This window comes from Macaca fascicularis, chromosome 19, assembly GCF_037993035.2.
Source record: "Macaca fascicularis isolate 582-1 chromosome 19, T2T-MFA8v1.1".
NCBI classification, from domain to species: Eukaryota; Metazoa; Chordata; class Mammalia; order Primates; family Cercopithecidae; genus Macaca; species Macaca fascicularis.
In genome coordinates, this window is record NC_088393.1 from 51,127,940 (window position 1) to 51,153,152 (window position 25,213).

General features: G+C 43.1%; 1 pseudogene; it reads right to left on the bottom strand.

The window, feature by feature from the left end:
- Positions 1-9,362: 9,362 nt before the first annotated feature.
- On the bottom strand, positions 9,363-25,128 carry LOC135968352 (pregnancy-specific beta-1-glycoprotein 2-like; annotated as a pseudogene).
- Between the last annotated feature and the right edge of the window lie 85 nt (positions 25,129-25,213).

Sequence of the window (25,213 nt, forward strand, 5' to 3'; positions counted from 1 at the left end):
CTGAATATCCTTGTTATTTTTCTGTCTCGTTGATATGTCTAATGTTGACTGTTGGGTTTTTAAATCTCCCATTATTATTGTGTGAGAGTCTAAGTCTCTTTGTAAGTCTCTAAGGGCTTGCTGTATGCATCTGGGTGCTCCTGTATTGGGTGCATATGTATTTAGGATGGTTAGCTCTTGTTGTTGGATTGATCCCTTTACCATTATGTAATGGCCTTCTTTATCTCTTTTGATCTTTGTTGGTTTAAAGTCTGTTTTATCAGAGACTAGGATTGCAACTTCTGCCTTTTTTTGTTTTCCATTTGCTTGGTAGATCTTCCTCCATCCCTTTATTTTAAGCCTATGTGTGTCTCTGCACGTGAGATGGGTCTCCTCAATACAGCAGGCTGATGGCTCTTGACTCTGTATCCAATTTGCCAGTCTGTGTCTTTTAATTGGACCATTTAGCCCATTTACATTTAAGGTTAATATTGTTATGTGTGAACTTGATCCTGTCATTATGATGTTGTATGGTTATTTTGCTTATTAGTTGATGCAGTTTCTTCCTAGCATCGACGGCCTTTACATTTTGGCATGTTTTTGCAGTGACTGGTACCGGTTGTTCCTTTCCATGTTTAGCGCTTCCTTTAGGAGCTCTTCTAGGGCAGGCCTGGTGGTGAAAAAGTCTCTCAGCATTTGCTCATCTGTAAAGGATTTTATTTATCCTTCACTTATAAAGCAGAGTTTGGCTGAATATGAAATTCTGGGTTGAAAATTCTTTTCTTTAAGAATGTTGACTATTGGCCGCCACTCTCTTCTGGCTTGTAGAGTTTCTGCTGAGAGATCAGCTCTTAGTCTGATGGCTTCCTTTTGTTGGAAACCCGACCTTTCTCTCTGGCTACCCTTAACATTGTTTCCTTCATTTCAACTTTGGAGAATCTGACCATTATGTGTCTTGGAGTTGCTCTTCTCGAGGAGTATCTTTGTGGCATTCTCTGTATTTCCTGAATTTGAATGTTGGCCTGCCTTGCTAGGTTGAGGAAGTTCTCCTGGATAATATCCTGCAGAGTGTGTTCCAACTTGGTTCCATTCTCCCCGTCACTTTCAGGTACACCAATCAGATATAGATTTGGGGTTTTCACATAGTCCCAAATTTCCCAGTGGCTTTGCTCATTTATTTATACTCCTTTTTCTCTGAACTTCTCTTCTCGATTATTTTCATTCATTTGATCTTCAATCGCTGATACCCTTTCTACCAGTTGATCGAGTTGGTTACGGAAGCTTGTGCATTTGTCACGTAGTTCTTGTTTCATGGTTTTCATTTCTATCAGGTCGTTTAAGGACTTCTCTACATTGGTTATTCTAGTTAGCCGTTTGTCAAATCTTTTTTCAAGGTTTTTAGTTTTTTTGCACTGGGTTCGTACTTCCTCCTTTAGCTCGGAGAAGTTTGATTGAAGTCTTCTTCTCTCAACTCGTCAAAGTCATTCTCTGTCCAGCTTTACTCCATTGCTAGCGAGGAGCTGTGTTCCTTTGGAGGGGGAGAGGCTCTCCGAGTTTTAGAATTTTCAGCTTTTCTGCACTGCTTTTTCGCCATCTTTGTTGTTTTATCTACTTTTGGTCCTTGATGATGGTGACGTACACATGGGGTTTTGGTGTGGATGTCCTTTCTCTTTGTTAGTTTTCCTTCTAACAGTGAGGACCCTCAGCTGCCGGTCTGTTGGAATTTCTTTGAGGTCCACTCCAGACCCTTTTTGCCTGGGTATCAGCAGCGGAAGCTGCAGAAGAGTGAATATTGCTGAACAGCGTGTCTGATCATTCTTCTGGAAGCTTCCTCTGGAAGCTTCATCTGAGAGGTGTACCTGGCCGTGTGAGGTGTGGGGTGTCAGTCTGCCCCTAGTGGGGATGTCTCCCAGTTAGGCTACTCAGGAGTCAGGGACCCACTTGAGTAGACAGTCTGTCCATTCTCAGATCCCAAACTCCATGCTGGGAGAACCACTACTCTCTTCAAAACTGTCAGACAGGGACATTTACATTGGCAGAGGTTTCTGCTGCCTTTTGTTTGGCTATGCCCCGACCCCAGAGGTAGAGTCTACAGAGGCATGCAGGCGTCCCTGAGCTCCGGTGGGCTCCACCCAGTTTAAGCTTCCTGGCAACTTTGTTTACCTACTTAAACCTCAGCAATGGCAGGTGCCCCTCCCCCAGCCTTACTGCTGCCTTGCAGTTAGATCTCAGACTGCTGTGCTAGCAATGAGGGAGCCTCCATGGGCATGGGACCCTCCAAGCCAGGTGCAGGATATGATCTCCTGATGTGCCGTTTCCTAAGACCCTTGGTAAAGCACATTACTAAGGTGGGAGTGACCTGATTTTCCAAGTGTTGTGTGTCACAGTTTCCCTTGGCTAGGAAAGGGAATTCCCTTCCCCCTTGTGATGCCTCACCCTGCTTCTGCTCTCATTCGTTGGGCTGCATCCACCGTCCTGCACCCACTGTCCAAGACGCCCCAGTGAGATGAACCTGGTACCTCTCTTGGAAATGCAGAAATCACTCGACTTCTGTGTTGCTGGTGCTGGGAGCGGCAGGCTGGTGCTGTTCCTTTTCAGCCATCTTGGCACCACCCCCCCTTTTCTTTTTTTTAAATGAAGTCTCACTCTGTGGCCCAGGCTGGATTGCAGTGGCATGAACTCGGCTCACTGCAGCCTCCATCTTCTGGATTCAAGTGATTCTCCCACCTCAGCATCCCAAGTTGCTGGGATTATATTGTGGGATCTGGCCAGCAGCCCACAGTGTAACAGGCCTCTTTCTTTGTTCCCAGGTGGATTGGCAGGTCAAGAAATAAAAGACACACCCATGATAGTGAAAGTGGGTCCAGGTGGGGCATTGCCATCTGGTCCTGTGATGCCACCAATGCACTGGATAAACCAGCATTTATTATTAAGCTTAGTGAGGGCGGGGGTAGGTTAGTGAGGGATTTAGGGTCGTTTGATTATGAGGTGAGATGGTCACATGGGGTTGAAATAATTATTTAACATAACATCGGTATGCAGAAGTACAGTATACAGAGATAAGAATTTACATCATAGTGTGTGCATCAGTAATTTCTAACAGTCTTAAAACACAGTCAATCCATATCCTATGATTAGCAAGATATTAATCAGCAGTAACAGTTGCAGAAAAAGCTGTTCCAAACAATCAATAGAAACAGGACGTGAAGCTAGATAACCAGTTAAACCAAAAAATTCTCAGAATGGAGTATGCCTAAACCCTGAAGAGACCTAGAAGAGCTGTGGCAAGATAAGGGTATTTATAACCCTATCTTATCCATATGAACATACGCCCCTCATGTGTCAATTTGTAGACTCTCCACAAGGGTTGCATCTCATTCCCAGAGCTATGAACATCTACTTTTCTGAGATAGGAATCTTGGTGATGTGAAACCTCCCTGACTACACGTCCATTTATAGGCTCTCTGCAGGGGGATGTATATCACGTGCTGTTGGCTCATTCTGGCAGCCCATCCTGGCATTGTCTTTACACAATCCTGCATGCAATTTTGAATTTACAACAATCAGGAGCCTTTCATCTTTTGTTCCATAGCAATGGTTTCAGGGGGGTCTCCCTACAGGACTACAGGTGCGCACCACTACACCCAGATAATTTTTGTATTTTTAGTAGAGACAGGGTTTTGCCATATTGACGAGGCTGGCCTCAAATTCTTGACCTTGTGATCCACCTGCCGTGGCCTCTGAAAGTACTGGGATTACAGACGTGAGCCACTGTACCCGGCACATAAACCACACATTTCTTTGGGTTTTCGAATTCCAGCCCAAGAGAAACAATTTGATATTTGAGGAATGGCTGCACACAAATATTTGCACACAAATAAAAATGTTTGTAGATTGCACCACACGAGGGAGACTACCAGTATGACTATCAGGATGAAAATATCAAGAGTTTGGAATATGCGCCTTAGGCAAGATGCAAACCAACTACAATAGAATAGATCAAAGAAGAAGCCAGAAGAGTCTAGTCATTTTAACCAGGCAGCACATTTGTTGATTTTTACAACTGAGTCTCTATAATACCCGATGTATTTATCCATGTGCAACGAGAAGTGTCAGAAACTGCACAGTCTCCCCCCTGCTTAGCTGGTAGAGAGCAATTCTATTTTCTAGCATTGCATGTCTATGTTAAATTAAAACAGGGAGTGAGAAGAATAGGCAAGTATACAAGTAGAAGCCTAAAAAAACTCTCCATATACTTGAGGAAAAAGTTGTGTTAAAGATGCAGCTAAGGGCAGCCTTTGGGTGGACTAAAGGATCTCCTGTTATGTAAAAATGTGTGGGTCAGGTGCAGTGGCTCGTGCCTGTAATCCCAGCACTTTGGGAATCCAAGGCTTCCGGATCACCTGAGGTCGGGAGTTCAAGACCAGCCTGACCAGTATGTAGAAACCCGGTCTCTACTAAAAATACAAAATTAGCCTGGTGTCGTGGTGCATGCCTATAATCTCAGCTACTAGGGAGGCTGGAGCAGGAGATTCACTTGAACCCAGGAGGCAGAGGTTTTGGTGAGCCAAGATTTTGCCATGGCACCCCAGCTTGGGCAACAACAGAGAAACTCCATCTTAAAAAAATAATAATGTGGTTGACATGATATATCTGACACTGTTAACTTACTCTCAGAAGCTACTTCTTGTGAAATCCTAAGTACAGCATTATTCTGGGAAGCAAAGGAGACAGGCGTAAGCAAGGACAAATTAAGAGAGGTAAGAGTCTCATCATGATTGACAGTCTTGTTCGGACATCTTGAGAAAAGCTGTCCACAGTGTACAGTCATCAACTTGTTGTCGTGCTTTGCAGTATAAGTGTCTCTAAGTGATGGTGTCGAACATTTGGTGAGCTCTGAGTGGCCCACACATCAGACACGAGGGTTTTCCCGTGAAATTTACGTTGAGTTGTACACCTCTAGCTTATATGGCTTCAGGAACAGAGCTGTTCTTGTTCTTAGTGATTTCATTAGAGAAAATTTAATTGGAAGAACTAAAAGAATTCAGGGTCCAGTCCAGTCTACCAGTAGATTGTAAATGCTCAAAGATAATGAACAGTGGTTCAATCTGGTAACAGGTATACTACAGTTTTTCTTTTCAACATAATTTTTCTCTAAATAGGAGTCTGTATTTTTACCAAAGATAATTCCAGTAGGATGAATTGTTTGCAAAATAGGTTGACTCTCACCAAACTTGCCTAGATTTTTTACCTAAGTTCAGCAAGAGTGGCAATGGACCATAGAAGATCTTTTTAAACTTTGCGTTCTTAGAAGTTTTATAAGACTCTCAGATTAAGTTTCCAAAAACCTCTTGAGACTCGGAAGCCAAATCAAGGCCAACTTCAGACTTTCCCTGCATTCCGTATGGGTTTATTCTATGTATATTCTCAAATACAACATCCCAGTCAAAGCCTTAGTAACATAACCAATGTTTTCAAATGTGTCATGTTATAAAGAGAGTAGATTCTTACTGAACTTGTGCAAATAACTTTATTACCATAAACATATGAATACTCACAAATAGTTTCCCAATTCTGAGGTACTCAGATTGGGAACAAAAGCAAATGTTTTGACTTTTGTTTACAAAAGTATACTTTATCAAATTTCTGTAAAGTATAAAGAGCTTAAAAGAGAAAGTCCATAAATCTGGAGAATAACACATTCAATGAATCAGCACGTTTTCAAAAAAAAATTATGAGAATATTATCCTTTTGATTATTAAGTCCAATATAACTGAGGTTTTTTTCCTCTTTGTCTTGAATTTCATGAAGGTATCAGCCTGTTCATTAAAATTTTGAAAGTTCTCAGAGAGTCCAGTGGTATGATCCTGAAGTTATCAGAAACTTGTATTCAAGAGTCATTGTCAGAGTCTTTTCCATATATCTCCTTGAAGAAAAAGCAATTTTGGACTGTAGCTGACTGTAAATACTTCGAGGAAGAATCAAAGCAACGGTCTGGGAATGACAAAGATTTAAAATGATCATGGTTAAAAATCTAATGGGATTTTTATTAGGCTGATTATGGTAAAGACACAACTCACATAGAAATCTAGTTACTTCTGTGGCATACGACACTATGACTGATAACATATTCGATTTCCAGAAATTTCATACGGTTTTTAGAACTCTTTTTTTTTTTAATTTTTTTTTTCCTTGAGATGGAATCTCACTCTGTTGCCCAGGCTGGAGTGCAGTGGCAGGATCTCCGCTCACTGCAAACTCCACCTCCGGGTTCACGCCATTCTCCTGCCTCAGACTCCGGAGTAGTTGGGACTACAGGTGCCTGCCACCACACCCGGTGAATTTTGTTTTTGTGTTTTCAGTAGAGACGGGGTCTCACCGTGTTAGCCAGGGTGGTCTCGATCTCCTGACCTCATGATCTGCCAGCCTTGCCTCCCAAAGTGCTGGGATTACAGGCATAAGCCACTGCGCCCAGCCTAGAATACTCATATTATTAACATTCCCATAAACGTTATTTAGAGAAGGTTTAGCAACACTTATCACTTATTTGAAAATGCTTTATATATATTTTAACATATAAAATAAGGTGGCTTTTCCATTCAGCTTCTGTTTCCCAGCTGGATTCCTGAGTTCTTGGTGTAGCCCATTAATAATTAGGGCCAAAAACGCATAGTCTTACATATGTTCAAAAACGTCCTTAGGTAATTCCGGTACTTCTACTTCAAAATCATTGACTTAGTTGTAAGTTCTACCTTTTATAATAAGAGTTCTCCACCCTCATTACATGTTAGTAGTGTCAGGGAAGACTTAAAAATTATCAATGGCTGGGTCCCTCTCCAGACCTTTAAACTGGAACTCATGGGTGGGGCTTGAGCATCCACTTTTAAAAATGTTTTCCAGTGATTCCAAAGTGTAGCTATATTTCCCATCAGATTTCTCTGATTTCTTGTGGCCTTCACTTTTTTTCTATTTTGGTATCATGATGAATTTCAGATCTCATTTCCTGTTTTATGCTTTATGTCCCCTGGGGTAGGGACCTTGCCTTCTTCATTTCTGTATCTTTTTTGAACAAGTGAATTAGTCATCAGGAAAAGGTCTCCACCACACATACATTGTGTTCTGAGTCTCAGGTTCACAGGCTGATCCTAAAGTCTTTTTCTTCCACGAGGTCAGAGGTTCCTTGTGATGAAGGGAGTGGTTAAGTCTGTAGTGCAGATGGTGGAGGGGAGTTCACCCTGTTTTTAGGCGTAGCATTGGAACTAAGAATTTTTTGTCTATATGGGTGAAGGGGCAGGGATGTGTAGGAAGACAGTTCTAATTAGGATGGAGGAATTATACTAGGAAGTAGAGGTAAAGGAAGTGAGAAGGATTAGTAAACAGAAGAAATGTGAACTTACCAAATAGGCTAGTGTAGACCCCTGAAGATTCTTGATTAAGTGAATTAACTAGATTTTAGAAAGGTAATGAGGCAGTCATATGCAAGGAAGGTTTCAAAGTCTGGACACAAGAAGTCAAGCAACACTTTGAGAAGTGGTTGAGCTTTATGGGAATGGAGAGAATTACACTATTGAGAGATGTGAAAAATAATGAAGAGGGTTTCACAATGTGAAATTGTGTTTCTCATTTGAATCTGAGAAATAAACGAGACAATTATGGCTAAAAGACATTGGGGTAGAGGGAGCATACAGGCCAGGGAGAAAGGGAACTGCAGGAATTAGTGCTGAGAAGCAGCAGTTTAGTGGAAGGAGGAGATCCAGTCCCAGATACAGGCCAATAAGTCTTTTCCCTCTCCCAAGCATGGCAGTCAGCCTGCAGGAAGCGGTACAAGAGAAAAGGCCATCATACCTGCCAGACTTCCTGAAATACAGAAATGACATCACGGCTGCTATGTCGGATCAATGCCAGGATAGATGTCCTCTTCCTGAAGAACCTGTCATGGAAAGAAAAGAAAAGAAAAGAAGGAATGGAGATGATGTTACTTTACAGGGGGGAACCTCAGGAACCAGCATGTAACATGAGGTAGTCTATAATTGTTTCTTCAAGGAAAGCATTATTTCTGTTGGAAAGTTGATAGGAGATGATTATATTCCTGCAGTTTTTTTTTTTTTCCTCTCTCACCTTGTTTCTAGGTTTTTTATCAGTCCTCGGTCAATTCTCTACTGCACTCAGATATTTCAGAAAGATTTTGGATGTGTGAAAGGCTGATCGTTATTTTCTATGTCAGTAGAACTATCCACCTTTACAACTTTTCATGGTTGCACCTTTGTCTCAGTGTCTCTGTGGTGGCAGCCATGAATGAGACCCTGCCAGCACTCCCTGGCAGGGACCTGATTGACAAAAGGCCCAGGTCAGTGCATTTCAAATTCACAACCTCCTTTGCACAGAAAGCTTCCTTCCCACAGGCTCGCAGCAAGGGCGTGTAAGCAAGCCTAGTTCTCTGAGGCTCTCTTTAACTCTAATGGGTGACTGGTTGGAGGACTCCCCATCAGCCTTGCGAAAACTGTCTTAAGAACTGCATTGATACCTAAAATTTCTTTCCCTTTCTTTTTCACAGGAGTCAGCTTTGCATAGTGGTCTGTGGGTTCTCCCACACTACCTTCATGCCTGCCCCACATTCCCTCACAGGTGTCTTCTCTGATAATTTATCTTATTCGTCTAGTCCTATCCTGGATGCATCTCAGTTGGTTTAAAAAAAAAAAAAATACCAGGATTGATTCTTTACACTTAGATTTTTTCCTTTCTCTCCCACAAGTAGTCAGTAACCATGTCCTACTGTTTTATGTGTTACCTTTTTTTCTATATATATATGGAAATAGGTACTGTTGAGGGACACATCTTATGTGTCAGGCCCTGTGCTAAATACTTTACCTGTACCTCATTTAATTCACACAATAACCCTGTCAGTTACATATTATTTTCTTTTTTTTTTTTTTTTTTTTTTTTTTTTTTGAGACGGAGTCTTGCTCTGTCGCCCAGGCTGGGGTGCAGTGGCCGGATCTCAGCTCACTGCAAGCTTTGCCTCCTGGGTTTACGCCATTCTCCTGGCTCAGCCTCCCGACTAGCTGGGAGTACAGGCGCCTGCCACCTCGCCCAGCTAGTTTTTTGTATTTTGGTAGAGAGGGGGTTTCCCCTTGTTAGCCAGGATGGTCTCGATCTCCTGACCTCGTGATCCACCCGTCTCGGCCTCCCAAAGTGCTGGGATTACCGGCTTGAGCCACCGCGCCCGGCCTACATATTATTTTCAAATTACCAATGAAAGGACAGAAGCTTAGAGTAGTGTAAAAACTTTCCTGGTGTCATATGGCTACTAATAGGAGGATGTGAGATTTCATTCTGGGACTATTTGACCTCAAGGCTAAGGATGACAGTAGTAATAGAGCAGCTGACATTGGTTCATCTGTGTGGCATCTTGTTTCATTGACTGCAATAAACCTTTAAAAGAATCGTATGAAGCAAGCTCTCTCATGCTTCAGGATATGAAAGAAGAACAAACTAAACCCAAGCACAGTGAATGAAGTAAACAATATGGATTAGAGTGGATAAAAATAAAATGGAGAATGAAAAAAGAATACAGTAAATTAATGAAACCAAAGTTGATTCTTCAAAATAAATCAACAAAATTGACGACCATTAACTGGACTAAGAAAAAAAGAGAGAAGATTAAAATTACTAAAATCAGAAATGGAAATGGAGTCCGAGCATGGTGGGTCATATTTTAATCCTAGCACTTTGGAAGGTCACAATGGGAGGATTTCTTGAGACCAGGTGTTTGGACCAGCATAGGTAACCTCAGGAGACCCTGTCTCTACAAAAAAAAATTTAAAACCAATTAGCTGGGCATGGTGGCATGCATCTGTAGTCCTAGTATCTTGGGGGGCTGAAGAAGGAGAATTTCTTCAGCCCAGGAGTTTGAGACTGCAGTGAGGCACATTCACACTACTCTATTTCAGCCTGGGCTGGCCTACAGAGTGAGTGGCTCTCTCTCTTTCTCTCAAAAAAAAAAATAAGAAAAGAAAAGTAAAAATGAAAAAACAGAAAATGAAATGATTACTACCAATTCTAATAAAATAATGATTTTGAAATTACTGTAAGTATTTGTATGCCAATAAATTGTATAAACTAGGTGGAATAGACAAATTCCTAGAAAAACACAAAAAATATGACTACAACTATAATCAGTAATAAGATTGAATCAATAAAAGCATTTGATGAAATTCAATATTTTTTCATAATAAAAACATTCTAACTAAGAATGTAAGGAAACCACCTCAACATAAAGGCAATATGTGAAAAAACCCAATGCTAACATCATACTCAACGGAGAAAGACTGAAAGCTTTCCCTGTTTGAGCAGGAACAAGACAGGGTTGCTGCTTTTGACAATTCTATTCAAGGTAGTATTGAAAGGTCTAGTCAGAAAAATTAGGCAACTATTTTTTAAAAGACATTCAAATTGGAAGAAAGGAGTAAAATTATTTCTGTTCGGAGATAACTTGAACTTATATCTAGAAAATCCTAAAGATGGACAAACCTATCAGAATTGACAAATGAATTCAGTAATGTTCCACAATACAAAATCAACATTCAAACATCAGTCGTATTTCAATACACTAACCATGGACCATCTGAAGGGAAATTAAGAAAAAAATTTTAATTTGTATTAATATCAAAAAGAATAAAATACTTAGAAATAAGTTTAACCAAAGAGGTGAAATGATTATACCTGAAATCCATAAAATATTGCTTAATGATGACATCAATAAAATGAAAGACTTTTTGTTTTCATGAATTAGAAGACTCACTATTGTCAGGAGGACAATGAAACCCAAAGTGAGCTGCAGATTCAATATAATTCCTCTCAGAATCTCAGTGACATTTTTGCAGTAAAAGAAAAATCCGTCCTAAAATTTATATTGAAACTCATGACCCTAAATAGACAAACAACTTTGAAAAGGAAGAATGAAGCTGGAGGACTCACACTTTCTGATCTCAGCATTTACTACAAAGCCCCCGTAACCAATACAGTGTGGTACTGGCATAAAAGAGGACATAGAAATTAATGAAATGGAACAGAGACTCCAGAAAGAAATACTTGCATATATGGCCAAATGATTTTCATCGAGTGTGCCAAGATCATTCAATGGGGAAAGGACAGTGTTCTCACCAAAAGATATTGGAAAAGCTGGATATCCAAGGGCAAGAATGAGTGGAACCTTTACCTAGCATCATATACAAAAATTAACCCACAATAGATCAGATATCTAAATGTAAGAGCAAAATCTATACAACTCTTAGAAGAAAACATAGGATAAAAACTTCATGATATTGCATTTCACAATGATTTCTTGGTTGTAACAACAAAAGCATAGGCAACAAATAAAATGGATAAATTGGACTTCATAAAAATCAAAACGTTTTATATATCGAAGAACATTATCAAGAGAGTAAGAAGGCAACCCATGAAATGAGAAAAATATTTGCAAATTATAAGTGTGATAAGAAATTAATTTCCAGAATACACAAAAAACTACAAGTTAACAACAGCAAACATCCAAAAACACAATTACAAAATGAACCAAGGATTAAAATAGAGTTTTCTCCAAGGAAGATATACAAATATCCGATAAGCCCAAGCAAAGCTCCTCAGCATCACGAATACTTAGAGACATGCAAATCAAAACCACAATGTGACACCACCTCATACACTTTAGGATGCTTTGATAAACAACAACAATGACAGCAACACAAAATGACAAGTATTTTCAAATAGAAAAGTTGGAGCTCTAGTGCATTGCTGATGGGAATGGGAAATGTTATAGCCACTGTAAAAAGTGGTGTGGCTGTTTCTCAAAAATTTAAACAATAAATCACCATTCGATCCAGATATTCCACTTCTAGACATACTCCCTATAGAATTGAAAGAAATGTGAACAAATATTTGCACATTGATGTTCAGAGAAGCATTACACACAATAGCCAAAAATGGAAACAATGGAAAAGTCCATTGAAAGATAAGTGGGTAGGCAAATGAGATATATCTATACAACGAAATGTTATTCAACCTTAACAAGGAATAAAATTCCAATACATCGTGCAAAGTGAATGAACGTTGAAGACATTATGCTAACTGAAATAAGCCAGACACGAAAGGATAATTATTCTATAATTCCATTTAGAAAATAGAATAGCCAGTTATATAGAGACAGAAAGTAGAATGGTATGTGCTAAGGGTTAGGGGGAGAAGGAGTGAGAGTTACTGTTTATTGGGTACAGAGGTTTAATACGGTAAAAGGAAAAAGTTCTGGAAATGGATAGAGTGATGGTTACACAACACTAAATTGCACACTTAGAAATAGTTAATGATAAGCCTTATATTGGATATATATAAAGTGTCCTGGTAGTCTTACACTCTATAAATACACACTTTTTGGCATAGCCCCTTTCCTGCCATGCAGAACTCCAGAGGTGAATCTCCCTATGTCTCCAAGTATGCATCACTCACTGTCCTCTGTGCTGTGTCCCACGTGCTGTGCCAACAGCCTCATACAGCCGGTGACTTCAGAGCCAGGACACAGCTCAAGAGTCTGCCCCGAGGCTCCCTCTCTTTTAATTTCCCTGCAGCCTAGCCTTCACACCAACTGGCAGTTTGATTTAGCCGAAATCAGGACAGGCCACCAGGGCTCTTTCTCCACACATGCTGGTCCCACACCAGGTGGAGTCAGGCAGGGCCAGTCACCGAGAAGCCTGGAGCAGATTAGGGAGTGGTCTGAGCTGCTCCTCTCTCATCCAAGGGGTTTGCTACTCTCATTTGGGGGAAAAATGTGAGCTTGTTTCAAAGCCTCGGATGCTCCTTGTAGCTCATGCAGAGGGAAAAAAAATAAAGACGTGGCAGAAAGGGATGTGTTGGTGACAGCGAGAAGCAACTTGACCTTGAGGACTCTCCTTCTTGTCCCTCTGTGAAGCCTCTTCCATCACATAGGGCTCAGGGCTGACAAAGCCCCCTCCCTACCTTTCTCAGGCTGGACACAAGGTCAACCATGAGAAAACAGAAAAACAAGGAGAAGAGAATCTGTAGAGACAAATTGGGAGGGTTCAGGAGGAGAATTTAGGATTTGCTTCTGCCAATGGGACACAGGCTGGGAATTAAAATGTTTTCCCAGGTCTTCTCTGAAAGGCAGATAGACACCATCTAAAACACTATTGCCAGTGATGCAGGGATCCACTTACCAGAGACTTTGATCATCTTGAATGCGGAACTTTCGCTGCCAGTGGCTGAGTTACGAGCCGAGCAACCATACATTCCGCCATGCTTTGCAGTAATTTCGCGGATAGAGAGCTCTTGTCCTGATTGCAGAAACTTCCCATCAATCGTCCAATAATACTCTGCCGGTGGGTTAGAGTCCGCGAAGCAGTACAAGTAGAGTTTTTCTCCTGAACGGTAATAGGGGGATGAAGAGAAAATGCTGGGGATGCGTGGACCATCTGGAGTAAAGAGAATAAAGTCACAGGTGATGTCATCTGAAGGAAGGGGATGTTCCTGGTCTCTTAAAGGGACATAGTGTCCCTCTGAGCCAAGACACACCCTCAAGGCCCAGCCAAACCGCTCCTGTGTTCACTGGGCCAAAGCCTGGGATATTCTCCTGTTTCTCCCATCACAGGCTGTAGACTCCAAGTCTCCCATGACAAAAGCATCTCCTCCCCTTATATTTTTGTTTAAGGCTATGCATACCTAGAATTTCCCAGGGCAGGGAGCCATGGCCAACCCTGGTGTCCAGAAATAAAAGTGTCTGTACTTGGACCTGAGAGAGACTGAGATGCGTGGCCTGTGTTCCTTTGGATTTTAACGGGTGGCCTGGTCCACACAGGAACCAAAGATACAAAGGACATCCAGCGTGACTGGGTCACTGGGTGTGCTACCAACTTGGTCCCATATTTCACATTCATAGGGGCCTGTGTCATTTCTTGTGACATTGGCTAGAATGAGGATCCTGTTTTCACCGGGTTGCTTTAGCCTGGGACTGTGTGGATAACAGAGAGAAGATTGTCCTGTGGCACCTTTGATTCCTCCACAGGCATCCTTCAATCAGAGTTGGGATCTCCCTCCCCTCAGCCCACCCGAGTCCTTGAAAACCAATAGCTCGTGTGTGTGTCACAAGACAGATGCATGATGATCTAAGAGCTCAAAGACTGTGAGGCCACCTGCTCTGTCTTAGGGAAGCACAGACATTCTCAAGTGTGAATTGAGCAGCAGTGTTGGGTCATGGACAGATACATCAGTGGGAGTCACAGGCCCTGATACACCTCCCAGTCCCTCTCTAATCAGCTGACTGGCTGGCTCTCCTTGGGTTCCTTACCTGCAATGTGCAACTGCCGGACTCCTTACAAATTCCATCCTACTTTGCCCCCCTAGATGTGATTTATCTGCAGCTTCCATTTCCAAGGACATTCTAGAGACGAGTAATAATGGGACTTCCCATTGCCTTGAAACCCTGAAGATACTGAGCAGGCTGGCCTGGGACTGGATGTTTCAGCAGAAATAAGACAGGGGAGACCAGAGTCAGGCCTGGAGGTCACTTCAGTCATCAGGCCGTGGAGGCACAAAGTGGGGCAGTTTTCTGCAGGTGTTTCATGATGACTTACTTGAGCCAGTGACCTCCAAAGACAGAGCAAACTGCAAGGAATGATCTAGAAAGACTGAAGGGGACAGACAAGAACTGGTGGCTTTGGAGCAGACCCATGTTCCCTGTTCTGGGTTCTTTAAGTTTCCTCTCCTTCTGCAGAGGGCAGGTGAGGACTAAATGGAACTTTCCAGAAATACAGGTGGACATTTGCAAATGCAGAATGGACTGGTGGAAAGGGTGGGAATTAACTGCTGGAAATCTGGTCCTTGTGGACCATACGTGTTTGATGGATATGAGACAAAGTTGGGGAGAAATTTTGCAAATATTTTCTTTCATTGGACACTCTACTCTCCGATTCCATGGGCTTGACTACTCTAGGGACATCATGTAAGTGGATTCCACAGTGAATCTGAGAAGAGACTGCTGGTAGCCGGGAGCTGGGAGTGGGGAGAATCAGAAGTTGTTCATGTGTGTGCAGTTTCAGTTATGCCAGATGGGGAGGTTCTAGAGATCTGCTGTACAGCTTGATGCCTATAGTTCACACAGATTGAGTGTTTCTTACACATCAGACTTAGGACAGAAAGTGTTTTGGATTTCTGACATTTTTTGATTCGAAATATTTGTCACATACTTACTGGTTTAGCATCCCAAATCTGAAAGATTCAAAATCTAAAATGTTCCAGTGAGCATTACTTTTCAGCATCAGATTAGTCAGCAAAAGTGGGTGGCGATAGGCTAAATACATTCTTGTCCTTTTTTTTTCTCACCACTTTTCTAGCTTGGTGAATAGTTTTTGGTCAATTCCATACTGGCCATGCTGCACTTGTATGTTTTTGAAGGCTTTGGGATGTGAGAAATAATGATTGCTATTTTCTATGTCATGAACATTTTCCACCTTTCCATGATTGCATCTTTTTCTCAGTGTCTCTGTTGTGGCAGTCATCAATAAGAGCCTATCAGGTCAGATTTAGGACAGATTTTTGTAATTCTGCAAAAAAGTGTTACTGGGATTCTGGTAGGGGTTGCGTTGAATCTGCAGCTCACTTTGGGTAGTATTGTCATCCTAACAATGTTGATTTTTCCAATCCATGAAAATGAAATGTCTTCCCACATATTGATGTCGTCTTTAATTTCATTCAGTAACATTTTGTAGTTTTCAGGGTATAACCCTTAGACCTTTTTGGTTAAACTTATTCCAAAATATTTTATTCCTTTTGATGTTAGTGAGAATGGAAATTCTTTTCTGACTTTCCTTTCACATTGTTCATTGTTACTGTATAGTCTAAAGAATGATCTAGAAAGAGTGAAGGCCACAGGCAAAAGCTCGTGGTTTTCGAGCAGAAACATATTCCCTGTCCTGGGTTTTTGATTTTCCCTCTCCCTTAGCAGAGGGGAGGTGGCTCTTCCCTGATAGCCAGATAGACTTCACTGGAAAACATATTGCCAGTGCTCCAGGGATCCACTTACCAGGGACTATGATCCTCTTGATTATGAGATTTGTTCCACCAGTGACTGAGTTATGCATGAAACAGACATAGACCCCTCTCTATATTTTAGTGGTTAGGAGGATAAAGAACACCTGTGCTGATTGCTGGAACTTCCCATCAATCAGCCAAGAATGCTCTGTCAGTGGGTGAGAGTCTGTGAGGCAGGAGAGCTTGGGGAGTTCCCCTGGATGGTAATAGGTGTATGAAGAAGAAATGGTGGGGGCGTCCAGGCCAACTGGAGCCAAGAGAATAAAATCACAGCTGATGTTGTCAGAGGGAAGCAAAAATCCTGGTCTGTGGAACGGCCACGGTGACCCTGTGAGCTAAGTCACAACACTGAAGTCCCAGCCAAATCCCTGCTGTGTTCACTGATCAGGAGCCTGAGACATTCACCTACTTCTCCCATCATAAGCTTTGGTCCCTGAGTCTCCCATGACAGGAGCAGCCTCTTCTCTCCCATTGGTGATCAAGCCTAAGCCTACTCTTAGGACTCATGGCCAGCTTTGATGTCCGGGGAGAAGGGTCTCTGTACTTGCACCTGAGAAGGACTGGGAGGCCTGGCCTCTGGCCATGTGTATTTGGGATGGCAGCCTGGCTCACAGAGGAACAGAAGATACTCACAGAGGAGATTCAAGGTGACTGGATCACTGCGGCTGGAACTCCCTGGGTTCTTCATTTCACATTCATAAGGTCCTGCAGTATCTTTTGTGACACCAAATAGAACGAGGGTCCTGTTGTTTTTGGACAGCTGCAACTTGTGACTGATAGGGAGGCTCTGACCATTTATCCGCCACAGGTAGCTTACATCCTGAGTGTCAGGATCACAGGATAAGATCACAGTCTCCGTACCCTCCCTGGGGTTTAAGTTGCTGCTGGAGATGTAGGGCTTGGGAGTCTCCACTGTGCAGATAACAGAGAGAAGATTGTCCTGTGTGGCACCTTTGAATCCTCCAAAAACATTTTTCAATCAGAGATGGCGTTTCCCACTTCAGCCCACCCAAGTCCTTAAAAATCCATGGCAGATGTGTGTGTTACAAGACAGATGCATAGCAATCTGAGGGCTCAGAGATTGTGAGGCTGCCTTCTGTATGTGGGAGAAGCACAGACTTTCTCAAGTGTGAATTGAGCAGCATCATTGCATCATGGAAAAACATGGGTCCAGCAGTCAGAGCCCCTGGTGCCTCTCTGAGTCCCTCCCTCTCCAACTGCCTGCCTGGCCCACCTTGTGATCCTCACCAGGAGCATGCAGTGCTAGAATCTTCTTAGTTTCAATCTTACTTTGCTCCCAAGGTATGTTTTCCCTGCAGCTTCCCTTTCCAAGGGCATCCTAGAGATGGATGATGGAACTTCCCATTGTTCTTAAACCCTTTGGGTAGTGGGAAAACTGGCCTGGGACTGGGTACTTCAGCAGAAATAACACAGGGGAGACCAGAGTCAAGCCTGGAGGTCAATTTAGTCATCAGGGAGTGGAGCTACAAGTTGGGGCAGTTTTCCCAGCTGTCTCTTAGTGACTGACTTGAGCCAGCGACCTCTAAAGATAGAGCAGAGTCCAAGGAATGAGCTACAAAGAGTGAAGGGGACAGGCAAGAGCTGATAGCTTTGGACCAAGACCATGTTCCCTGTCCTGTGTCCATGCCCTCACCTGCCCTTCCCCCTCTAAAGGGCAGGTGAGGACCGTGTGGATCTTTCTAGAAATACATGTGGATTTTTGCAAATGCAGAACTGACTGGTGGAAAGGGCGAGCATGAACTGATGATGGAAGTCTGGTCCTCATGGACCGTTTGTGTTTGGTGGCTATTAGACTAATATTTGGGAAGAAGTCTTGCAGATACTTTCTGTCGTTAGACATTCTACTCTCTGATTCTGTGAATTTGACTACTCTATGTACCTCATCTCAGTGGATTCCAGAGTAAATCAGAGAGTAGAATAGTGGTTTCCAGGAGCTGGGGTGAGGGGAATAGGGCATTGTTCCGTGGGTGTGAGTTTTCAGTTATGCAGGATGAGGAGGTTCCAGAGATCTCCTGTAGATCTTCATACCTATAGTTCATACAGATAAAGTGTTCCTTATGCAGAAAGCTTAAAACCAGGTGTTTTGGATTTCTAACTTTTTTTATTTTGGAATATTTGCAGTAGATGTACTGGGTCAGCATCCCAAATCTGAAAAATTTTAAATCCAAAATGCTCCAGTTAGCACATCAGTGGTCAGAAGTGTTGGATTTTGGTGCATTTCAGATTTTGGATTTCTGGATTCGGGATGCTCAATTTGTAATATTGTAGTTTTCCCATAAAAAGTTGTCAGGAGTTTAGACCTCATGTTATGATGTGACTCTAGTAACAAAACAAAACAAAACAAAATTTGAAGGAAACATTAAAATGTTGTCATCAGTGGAAATTTTTACTGATGGTCCAAGTATCTAAGATGAATTGCTGGTAGTAGTATTTCTCTTGATACCCAATTAAGGTTTAGGTGTGGGGTGAATTCAGCAGGATCACATTATGCTGAAAGAAAGATGCCAAAGGTGATTTGAAATTAGCAAGTCCTTGAGTAGAAAGAGACCCGTTAAAGAGACAGAACTGGTTAGTGTGTCAATTACATAAAGGGAGGAATGATGCCGAATTAAAAGAAGTGATGTTTGTTATGTTAGTAAATATAGAAAGAACTCCCTGTTTCTAATTTCTGTGCAGAGTTAGGAAAAATGGGGAGGAGCCCAAAACAGGTATGTGAAGTGCTGTCTTCATTTACTCTCAACCTAAGGAAATACAACTAGAGTTTAAGTTTGTGTGAATTAAGAAGAGTCTAAGTGAGATGCCATTGGGTCATGTGTCCCCCACAAGAAGAATCCCAACTTATGAAGATGGCATCATCATGAAGCAACAATCGAATGTGCCCCAGGCAGGAAAACCATCAGGTAGCACCCCCTGGTCACCTCCAACAGGTCCCCGAACCCACCAGTATTCCCATTCCATGAATGTTACAGCCTTGGTAGTTGTTCCATAACTACAAAATTTTAAAATTGCGATTGTCAATACAAAATGGTAAATATGAAGTTGAATATATTGCTCCACTTTTTTCCCCTACTCCTTTTGAAGTTTCGTGTTTCATTTTTGGAAGTTTCTTTTTTTTTTTTAATTTATTTATTATTATTATACTTTAAGTTATAGGGTACATGTGCATAACGTGCAGGTTTGTTACATATGTATACTTGTGACATGTTGGTGTGCATACCTGATGTAAATGATGAGTTGATGGGTGCAGCATTTTTGGAAGTTTCTATTGAAACATCCTCAAGCTAGGGATTCTTTCCTCAGCTGTGTGCATTCTACCAGTAACCATCAAAAGCATTCTTCATTTCTCTAACAGCATTTTTTTTCTTTTTCTGAGACGGAGTCTTGCTCCATTGCCCAGGCTGGAGTGCAGTGGTACGATCTTGGCTCATGGTAAGCTCTGCCTCCCGGGTTCACGCCGTTCTCCTGCCTCAGCCTCCCGTGTAGCTGGGACTACAGGCACCCGCCAGCATGCCCAGCTCATTTGTTTGTATTTTTAGTAGAGATGGGGTTTCACCGTGTTCGCCAAGATGGTCTCCATCTCTTGACCTCGTGATCCGCCCGCCTCGGCCTCCCAAAGTGTTGGGATTACAGATGTGAGCCACTGTGCCTGGCCATCTCTGAGGGATTTTAACGAGTTGTCGACTTTTGAGTTTGTTCAGCTGTTTACTTACTGTTAGAACCGAGTGACAAATTTCAAGAAATTTGTCAAAAACAAGAAATGGGGAAAGGATTCCCTATTTAATAAATGGTGCTGGGAAAATTGGCTTGCCATAAGAAGAAAGCTGAAGCTGGATCCTTTCCTTATTCCTTATACGAACATTAATTCAAGATGGATTAGAGACTTAAATGTTAGACCTAATACCATAAAAAGCCTAGAAGAAAACCTAGGTACTACCATTCAGGACATAGGCATGGGCTAAGACTTCATGTCTAAAACACCAAAAGCAAAGGCAACAAAAGCCACAATTGACAAATGGGATCTAATTACACTAAAGAGCTTCTGCACAGCAAGAGAAACTATCATCAGAGTGAACAGGTAACCTACAGAATGGGAAAAAAATTTAGCAATCTACTCATCTGACAAAGAGCTAATATCCAGAACCTACAAAGAATTCAAACAAATTTACAAGAAAAAGACAAACAACACCATCAAAAAGTGGGCAAAGGATATGAACAGACAGTTCGCAAAAGAAGACATTCATATAGCCAACAGACACATGAAAAAATGCTCGTCACCACGGGCCATCAGAGAAATGCATATCAAAACCACAATGAGATACCATCTCACACCAGTTAGAATGGCGATCATTAAAAAGTCAGGAAACAACAGGTGCTGGAGAGGATGTGGAGAAATAGCAATATTTTTACACTGTTAGTGGGATTGTAAACTAGTTTAACCATTGTGGAAAACAGTATGGCGATTCCTCAAGGATCTAGAACTAGAAATACCATATGACTCAGCCATCCCATTACTGGGTATATACCCAAAGGATTATAAATCATGCTGCTATAAAGACACATGCACACGTATGCTTATTGTGGCACTCTTCACAATAGCAAAGACTTGGAATCAACCCAAATGTCCATCAGTGACAGACCACATTAAGAAAATTTCGCATATATACACCATGGAATACTATGTACCATAAAAAAGGATGAGTTCGTGTCCTTTTTAGGGACATGGATGCAGCTGGAAACCATCATTCTCAGCAAACTATCGCAAGAACAGAAAACCAAACACCGTGTGTTCTCACTCATAGGTGGGAATTGAACAATAAGATCACTTGGACTCGGGAAGGGAAACATCACACACGGGGGCCTATTATAGGGAGGGGGTGGGGGTGGGGTTGCAATGACAGTTATACCTGATGTAAATGACGAGTTGATGGGTGTTGACGAGTTGATGAGTGCAGCACACTAACATGGCAAATATATACATATGTAACAAACCTGCACGTTGTGCACATGTACCCTAGAACTTAAAGTATATTTTTTTAAAAAAAGATTTTAAAATTAAAAAAAGAAAAACTCTCTAACCCCTGATCCACTAGAGAGGCTGATTTGAGTAATAATATACCTCCGTCCTCCTATTTGGCAGACTTGGAGTCATTAAAATATTTCTTTACTGCAAAACACCATCTGGATAAATTGGTTTTGTTTGTGCAGGAGGCCAGAAGAACATGTCTGGGAATTATAAGAATGGATGGAGGAGCTGCCTATCCCTGTCCCACAGTCTTGTGCACAGATCAGTCTCACAACAGGAAAGAGCCCTGGATGGGTATACAGTGGAAGCTTATTCTCTTAGTGACTTGGGGACATTGGCTCGAGATGAAGCCTGGCAGGAGTGGAAACTCCAGGTCATTTCTATGCCATTCCTATTACCTGGGAGGTGGACCATTCCACAGTGTTAGCAGGAAGGGATTAGAAGGCAGCCTAGTTAGAGCGAGTGTCTGGGGAAGGCCTAGGGGTGGAGGAAGAAGCTGTGCAGGACAGGGCTTGCCAGTTAGAATGAAGTGGGAGGAAGATGAGGGACACAGAGAAGCAGAGCGAGGCAGAGACAGCATGGCAGTGAACAGTGGGGACTACAGTGACTTCAGAGACCCCAGGGACCAGGTGCCCCAGTTCAACAGTCCAGGACCAGGGAGCCCTGAAAACCCTCCAGTTGCCAAAGGGTTTCAACTTCCATGAGGTGGGGTGTCTTTAGGGGCAAGAGGTAGTGGGGGGATGAAACATGGGTGTCAGCCTCTGAAGGACAAGGGAAAGGTGTGGCCTAGACCTCCTAGGATTCTGCATCTGAGATCCAGTCTCTAAAGAGGTTATGGATCATCCATTTCTTCATTCAATTCCTCCATTTGTTATGTGAGAGCACCTGAGTGTGTGTCTCTCACTGGGCCTATGCTAGTGCAGGGTGTCAGTGGGGAAAGAACACAAGCTCCTCTCCTTTATCCTGTCATGCCAGTGACATGGACACTTTGGGAAACACAGGATTTCAGGTTCAGTGACAGGGGTTAAGATCTGAGGGGGACGCCTGGACATTTTTTGCACTGACTCTGACAGTTGAGGCAGGTGATTTAGTTCTGGAGTACACACTAATCAGCTGACCATTTGCTCTCACTCCTCTGAGGTTTGGATGCCGAAGGTGAGAGGATTTGAGCCAAGAAATGACTACGGGGCCCTTGGATCCCAGTAATCCCTCACTTCTGGTGGAGGAGAGGATGGGCCTGTGGCTGCAGACAGACCTCATGTGACCCTGATCTGCCTTCTGTGTTTGTGTGACTCTGGTTCAGTGACTGTGCCTTCCTGTGCCTCAGTTTTCTCTCAGTCAAATAAGCTAAATGGCCAATGGACTGTGGCTTTTCATGCTTTCTGTGAATAAATTGTAAATTCTTCACAGTCACCTGACCTAATGCTTGGCACAGTGGAGGTGTTCACACAAACAGCATTTATTATTATTCACTTCCATGAGGGAGCACCTTTAGGTCAGATCCCTGTGGATAAGCTGTTGCCAAGTACATTTTCTGTCTTCTGTTTCTGCTTCTGGGGACTATAGACGTTCTATGGAGTGTCCTAAGCCACACAAGGCAGTTGACTGATGGCCTACAAAGCTTGTCTTTCTGTCCTCTCCACTCTGAGTCTCAGGTGAAGAAAGCTCTGTCCTTGCCTAGATGAGGCTCTGAGGGCTGAGCCCTGGCTGGTGAGCAGCTCCAGGAGACACAGTCCTCAGACAGCTGGTAAATCCTTGGTCCCAGTAAGCCCTGCCACAACTGAGCCCTGGCACAGGCTCCTCAGCTTTATCTGGAGTAAGGATTTAGGGACAGCGGTCTGGGGTTCAGGTTTCTAGGGCTGAGCTTCTCTGAGAGTATCTCAAGGGGCCTCTTAGGCAAAGCCCTACTCAGTTCTCCAGGGTCTTTCTCAGGGTCAAGTTTATGAAGAGGGCATGAGGTGCTTGGCTGAGGCTGATCTCCTCCTGCTGAGCACCCCCCCCCCCCATCAGACTGTCCTTCCTGTGCAGCAAGTGTCTGCAGGGTCTGGAGGCAGGAAAGGAATTCTGATCTGCTGATGTTTGTCTCCTCTGTGTGTGTCCTGCACTAAATGCCGAAACCCCAACATGGGACATAATGCAGAGAGGGACACAGGCACAGTCCAGGCCTGACCATCCTGGGTGTGCAAAGTAGAAGTGACCCCCACCCCCCAACACCCAGGGATCATGTGGAATCACTCACGGTATAAGGTGTAATGTCCAGTTACTCCTTCAGTCCTATGACCTCGCTTTATGATTTGTATGGTGTAGGATCCTGTGTCATTTTTGGTGACACTCTGGATCAGCAGGGATGCATTGGAATATACTGTTTCTCGTCCACTGTATGCAGGCCCAAATAGAATCATTTCAGTGTCTGTTGTATATGCTGTAATGTAATGCTGGAGGTCCATTATTTGCCCTTTGTACCAGATGTAGCCAACAACGTTCGTGGGCAAATTGTGGACAAGTAGAAGAACATCCTTCCCCTCAGAAACTTTGGTTGGCTGGGCTTCAATCGTGACTTGGGCAGTGGTGGGCGAGTTCCAGAAGATTAAAAGTGATGCTAGGAGGTGGAGAGAGCATCAGTCAATATTGAGACCTATGTATTGGGATGAAAAGATGGAGCCTTGGGTCCTGAGAAGATTTCTTCAATCATCAGCCTTGTAGACACACACACACAAACACACACACCCCTTTTTGTGTGTATGTGTGTGTGTGTGTTTTTGTCCTACTGTCCTACTGGGTCAAGGTCAGCAGCACAACCCCCATTCCTTCAATCCTTCTGACCTCGGCATTTTTCTCTTTGAAATCCTCTTCCCCAGGGGTCTGCATGGCTCCCTCCACACTGCCCTCAGGTCCTGCTCACATCAGGGCATCCTTAGACTTCTTTCCTGACACCTCCTTCAGAGCCCCTGGGTCTTCCATTTCTGACCTTTTTGTGCTCTGCTCCCTCCGGAGCTCTTGCCAACACCTGACCTCACATTCTAGATCTCTTTGCATGTCTGTCTTCCTGCCCATGACAGCATGAGCTCCGTGAGGACAGGGACGTTTGTGATCTTGATTGCACCCCAGTGCCTGGGACAGGCTGCAGACTCCTGCAGATGTGAAGGTTCCCAGGGATCTCCAAGCCAGGGCTATTTTTTTTGTCTTTCCCCAGTTGTTGAGGTGTTTTGCTGAGGACAGTGTTTCATGTCCTGCTTATATTTTCACCTGAAGTGTCATCCGATAATAGTTATTATTATCATTTTTCAAAATATTGTGGCCAGTGATGCTTAACCAGGAGAACAGAACACTTGAGATTTTCCTACCTATTACCAATTCCAGTTCAATGTGATTTTCCTGTTGTGACCCTGTCTCTCTCTGGCATATTATCCCCAATCCAGGCTCCAACAGAGCCTTCTTTCCTTTATTTTTTTTTTTTTTTTCTTTTTGAGACGGAGTCTCGTACTGTCTCCCAGGCTGGCTTGCAGTGGCAGCATCTCAGCTCACTGCAACCTCTGCCTCCCAGATTCATGCAATTCTCCTGCCTCAGCCTCCTGAGTAGCTAGGATTACAGGTGCTCACCACCACACCTGGTTAATTTTTTCTGTTTTTAGTAGAGACGGGGCTTCACTGTGTTGATCAGACCGGTCTTGAACTCCTGACCTCATGATCCATCCACCTCAGCCTCCCAAAGTGCTGGCTTATTTTATTTTTTAGAACCCCATCCCCTCCAGGAGACCCCATCCAATCATTCTGCTTCCTCCTCCTGTCCTCTCCCAGGAAGTTCTCTCCTCACCTGTGAGTAGAAGCTCCTTCCAGGTGATGTGCAGTGTGTAGGGAGGCGCTGAGAGGGGCCCCATGGCCTCTTCTGCCTGTATGTTCTCCTCTGTGGAGATGAGTCTGGGATCCAGAATCTTTCCGAGCACAGCTGTCAGCGGTGCTGTCCTTCCTCCTTCTGTGCTGAGCCTCTTCCCGGGGCAGGAGCACTTCTCAGGCTTATGGGCGGGGTCTGTGCCCAGGTCACCTCTCTATCCCCTCCCCTCTCAGTCCTGCCTCTTTGTCCCTCCTTCTCTTTTT